The sequence below is a fragment of the Gavialis gangeticus genome, unplaced genomic scaffold (genome assembly GCF_001723915.1).
Source record: "Gavialis gangeticus isolate Ggan-Ray unplaced genomic scaffold, GavGan_comp1, whole genome shotgun sequence".
Classification (NCBI taxonomy): Eukaryota; Metazoa; Chordata; order Crocodylia; family Gavialidae; genus Gavialis; species Gavialis gangeticus.
This window is the reverse complement of record NW_017729031.1, coordinates 55,583,428-55,589,203: the sequence shown is the minus strand read 5'-3', so window position 1 is coordinate 55,589,203 and position 5,776 is coordinate 55,583,428. Positions and strand designations below refer to the sequence as shown.

At 41.0% G+C, this 5,776-nt stretch overlaps 1 protein-coding gene across 1 annotated transcript in view; it reads right to left on the bottom strand.

Annotated features, from left to right (window-relative positions):
- The window catches only part of RAPGEF4 (Rap guanine nucleotide exchange factor 4), a 304,750-nt gene extending 299,218 nt beyond the window's left edge, over nt 1–5,532 (bottom strand). Inside the window, exon 1 of the mRNA XM_019522934.1 lies at nt 5,229–5,532. The gene's annotated coding sequence lies outside the window, so the exon portion shown is untranslated. The remainder of the gene's footprint in view (nt 1–5,228) is intronic.
- Nucleotides 5,533–5,776: the final 244 nt, after the last annotated feature.

The following is a 5,776-nucleotide window of genomic DNA, read 5'->3' as shown; positions in this document are numbered from 1 at the left end:
GGGGGCCCTACTTGCTGCTGCCATGCCCCTACCACTGACATTGCTGCTGCAGCCTGTTCAATTCAGAGGAGATTCGGCCCAATTCAGTGGCTGAATTTCCGAATCCAAATTGGCCGAATCAGATCAGGACAGTGATTTGAATTACCAAATTGAATCACTGGCCCTCTGAATCAGCTGAATCTGAAGCCAAATTGAATGCTTGCTGCTTTGCACAGACTTATTGAGCACCACTGCCAGAAATGAAGCAACCTTGAATAAAGGAAGAGAAATTCAGTAGATTTAAAGCAGCTGGAGCTTGTGTTTTTAATAAATTGAATTTGCATAACAACATTGGATATCATATGCAAGGACACAGTGTATTAACTGAAACAGAGCAAACTACAGATTATGACCTTATTGAACTTAATGCCATTATCTGGAAACTAACGGATCTTGGTAAATATTGGAAGCATCTACAAAGCTAGTTTAGAATAGTCTTACACCATCTGCCAATAAAAAATTTCAACTGGATCACTGCAGTAGAAATTCTAAATCAGTGGTAAGTCTCACTTATCATTAATGATCAGTAAAGGTCCTCATAGAGGAAGGTACAGTGTCATAAAAAAGTGTTTTATGTGGAACACAGCTGTTTTCTTACAAGTGAGGCATACATCATAATGAAAATAGCAGGATAGACTGAATACCATTTGCCCATTCTTTCAAAAGTCCCAAGTGAGTTTTAATGACAGTAGTTTGGGTTTGGGCCTCCTTACTATAATACACCACTAGCTTGCTAACATCTCATGGGGGAAAATTCTTGAACCACTTTGGAAAGCATGGTAGCATTTCCTAGAATGTCTCCCATTCAAGAACTCACCAGACCTCACTTCAGTTTGTTAATAAGATAAGACAAAATGGCAGGTTCATGACTGTGAATAAAAACTAAACACGTAAAATTTAACTAAAGTAAAAGACAGTGAGAGAGAATGCCAGACCAGTTCTCAAGCAAAATAACTGTAAATATATTCATAGTAGTGCATGAGGCAAGACTTCACATAGTTTTTATGAACTCTAAGAAAACTATGGGTGCTGGAAGCAGGCCAGTGCACCAGGTAGAGCTGTCACACCCCAGACCACCTTAGGCCTCCACTCCCTTGTTGGGGCTTCAGCCTTTCTGGCCTCTTCCCCACTGCTCTGGCTGGTCCTTTTGGCCTAAGATGACTACACTGGGCCTCGCTTCTTCAGCTGCAGACTTATTTTGCCATCATATTAGGCTCTTATCTCTGCCCCTCCCAGGTTCCAAGCCCCTGGCTCCAAGCTCTGCTCCCATCTCAGCTGTGGCTCTCTAGCCCTGTTTCTGTGCCTTAAGCCTATCCCACTCACCACCAGTTCTAACGATAATGAAAGAGCAAACCCACTGGCTATAACCTGAATGAAAAGTGTAAACACTCTGGTCACAACTAAGACTCTCAACACACTGGTTATTTAACAAAACCCCTACTCATCCTGGGTCCCATTCCCTGCAAGCCCTCAGCTTCATACGTGTTGTTCCCAAGCATAGCAGGATCCTAGGCAGTAGTTCAGTCACAGCTGCCTTGCTGCAGAGTTCTTCCCCCTCTGGCTTGCAGAGCCAGGCTGGCTTCCCTGGCTCAAGCCCTGGTTTATATGCTGCTCCAACTCTGCCTACTTCATTCAGGTAACTTGCAGCTGTACTCTGTCCTATTGTACAATTGTTGTGCTACCAGCACATCAATGGGCACTCTCATCTTCTAGCCTCCAGCTGCTTATTTATTTTCAGCTAGCCTTTGTTTGTCTCTCCAAGCACTGTCTATCACTGCTTCTACCTCTTAAAATAACAGGAGCCCCAGGCTTCCTGTTACAGTGCATACAGACATTACACTTAGAAGTTCAGAAGGTTAGATCGGGTCAAAAATTGGAGCCCCATCTAACCCAGTAATTAAATACGTGCCAGGAGCCCCATCTAAGGTAAGTCAGGGGAAGGGTAAAAAAGAAATTGGGGGGGTAGTGGCACCATGGAAGGCAGAATTGGCAGACCAGCAGGGTTGGCAGGGGGGTTGACAGGATCGGAGCTAGTGGCTTCTCAGGGGGTTTGGTGGGGCCTGGGGAGACTGTTGGTGGGATCAGGGGGTTCTCTACCCCCCAGCCAGGGGCTATTCTTAGCCCCCCAACCCCACCCTACCCCCAGATGAACAAATCCCCCTGCAGACCAACCCCCATCCCAACTCACTTCAATCAGACTCCCAGCACCAGTGAACACCTGTAAAACCAGCACTGGGGATGGTTTGCGGGCTTAGGGGTGGGGGGTTGGGGCCAATTTGGAGGGGCCAATTGGTCTGTGGGGGGATTATCTGTCTGGAGGTGGGAGGAGAGGTCAGGGAAGCTAAAAATAGCCCATGGTGAGGGGTTGGAAAATCGCAACTCAGGGGCAGGGGTGAGCAGATGGGTTTTCCCAGCCCCAGGGCTATGTGCCAAACGTGTACAGACATGCAGTTAGATCAGTCTAGTTGTGTCCGATCTAACTTAGTGCATGTCAAGTGAACTAAAGTTAGATTGGGCTGGCCATTTTTTCCCAATCTAGCCTTCAGGGAACATCTGTACAGTTCAGTACTTAGATCAACCTAACTAGGGGTTTAAGTGTAAAATCCATATGCAGGCAAGGTCCACATCAGGTGGCCATTTTTTACCTGCTCTAACCTCCTGAACATCTATACGCACCCTATAACTAATATCTTTAACATACTTTCTCCTCAGATATAAAGGAAATGTTCTAGCCTTAAAAACAGATACCTATTTTTTCTTACCATTATCAAGAGTTTTGTTAAGGAACATTTTTAACGTAAGTCCCTTACTAAAAATACTTAAACTTATCTCAGAATTAAGAGGAGTTGGGGAACATATGGTAACTAGACTTCTTTTATCTTAAGCAAAGCCCCCACTATGCCATACTATAAAGCCACTCATGGTTGTCTCAATGGCTATGTCTAAACTGCAACAGTAAGTCAGTTGATTAGCACCTGGATTAGTGAAATCCTGATATGATGATTTCACTATTAACCCCCTGCGCTTTGCTGCACGTGCCACCCCCTGGGGCAGGGGCAGGGGCAGGGGCAGGAAGCAGAAGCCAGAGGAGGCAGGGGGAGCCTGGAGACTCAAGCTGCTGTTACAGTTAGATAGCCCTGCCTTTAGACCTGTGTTTCCCAACATTTTCCAGCCCAAGGCACACTTACATTAATACAAATTTTCCATGGCACACCTATTAAGGCATTCCCCATCCTCATACCTATTGTAGCTCATTGCCATGACAAAATTCCGCGGCACACCTGTTCATTTCTGACAGCACACTTTTGTGTCGTGTCACACTGGTTGGGAAACACTGTTTTAGACAAATGCAGTTGTTTTTTGGCTGGAATCTTCAGTTTGCCTATGAGAACTAGAAATATGTTCTATATTAATTTATATGTTTTACCAGACACAGAATTATTTATTAATATGCAAAACTTTTGTTTGAAACTAAGAAAAAACAAATAACTAAAAACATACTGCAAGGACAGGCAAAACCAGTATAGTGTCACCCCCCACCAAAGACAAGCTTCTGATCGCAGTTACACCTCTGTAAATACCATGTAATTGCTGGAGTTGTGTTGGATTTACATCAGCATAATTAAGAGCAGACCCTGGCAGCATATTTAACAGTAAATAAGTAGTTTAGAAGCTTTCCCTGTAAATGTTGGTAAAGCATGAAAATGAGTAAAGCACAGGATATGAAGGTAGGATGTTGGCTGCTTAAGAAGCTTTGCAACTTTCTGCCAAATCTGTGTTTACTGTCATCTTACTAATTAGTGTAAGCTCTGACTTTCTGAATTTCTTCTTTCCTGTGTTACTTCAGCAAGAAGTATCCTATCTGCTATATTTCTCAACATCTCTCACTAGCCCTGTTCCTTTACACTCACATCTCATTGCCAAGTGCGTATTTCCAGACTGCATGAGGCAATAGATTCCACATACCTGTGTTTCTCTATTTTTTTGTTCTTCTGTACCATGCTTTCTGCCTTGTAATAGTGCACATTTCTTCTGTCTAATAACACGATTATATTCGGATAGCTTAATATAAGTAGAGTATTTCAGCTTCAGTTCTAAAGGCAAGCTATTATAACCAGTTTCCCTTTATATTTCTCAAATAAAACTACATTAGAGATAAGATCTACATAGGTCCAGTTTGAGGAGTCAGTGAAGAGTATGACATTAAGTAATTACAGACAGCTGAATATTCCCTAACCATATTTTTTACTTCTGTGGGTCTCAAAACACTACAGTATGTCAAATCATATGATCATCCCATAAAGCTAAATATTCTTCACTTTATTAACTATACAGTTTTATATCATCACTGTTCTTCTTCAGGGAAAAATAAGTAAATGATAGCAAAGATTTCTGCAATTGATTACTGAGTGATAAATGAACAAAGCAGTATACCATAAATCAATTATATAATATAGGTGTTTGTACTGGAAACTGATTTTTCTCTTGAATTTTTATTTCAGCATTTCATTTCTTGTATCAAGTTTAATCTTTCTCTCAAATAAACTGCAAGTCATTCCTGGTATGCAAGACTCAATGGTGAAAAGGTGAATTAGAAAGTGCTGACACTGACATGAGATTCTTCATACTCCTTATACAAGTAGCAGTATTCAGAGAGAGAAAAAAGGAGTTTCTTCTATACTAATATGTAATGTATGCTCTCCATTTATCCAGAGGAAAGCAAAATCCTACCTCTCAGAAATGCTGTCTACTGTATTTCATTCTAAAACACATAGAGGCAATTTAATAGTACAGTGCTTCTTTGATAACTATTTAATTTAAGACACATGATCAAGTGGATAACAGTCAGGACCATTGCCTTGTTGATCAGGTGGTAAAAAAAATGTATCCTGTTATAAGGACTGACACCTACATGCTAAGATGCATAGCACATTAAAATGCCTTAGGAAAGACAGACAGAAATTATGTACATATGCACTGAGAGTAACAGCCTTTAATCTGACTAAGAATCTAAGCGACACTTTCAAGTAGTTCACATCTATTGCTATACAACACTGAAGTCACTGAACAAGTTAGTATTTATATTTCTTAAACAAACTACCACTGCAGGTATTTGCAAACTCCCATATTTTCACAGAGGTTTTATTTTTTACTAGTTAATTAAATATAAAACAAATATTCATCCTGACCTTGTTGAGGCCAGGTCTCTCTCTCACTGCACACCAAGGTAAAATCTGCTCTTCATTTTGTTATGATCAAATGCTTCTCAGGACATGCATGGTGACTAGTAACATTATCTTATTCCACAGAGGAGGAAACTGGTTGTTTGTATGTTATCCAACAAAGCTTTAGCAATCCACCATAGAAAGGAAAACCTCTAAAAATAAGTCACCTCCCTGCAGATTCACTCTTTTCCTGTCTGGGTTTACAACCGCATGAAAAGACAAAGATTAAGGATAAAATTGCGAGAGCTCATATGACAGATACACTAAACAAATTAATTTATTTCTCTCGTAGTCTGTTTAAAAGAATCAGAACGTTGCAGGGGGAGTTGTGCTAGTGACCAACAGGATGTGCATGACCAGAGTTCCTAGTACACAATCTCTGCTTTTATGTTATTTTTCAATGTGGTCTTCTTGGTCCTTTAAAACAGTTTTCAGGGTCATGCAGTCAACTGTTTTAACTTCCTGATGCCAAAAAAAAGAAAATCAAATTCTTTTTGACACAGGGAATATGT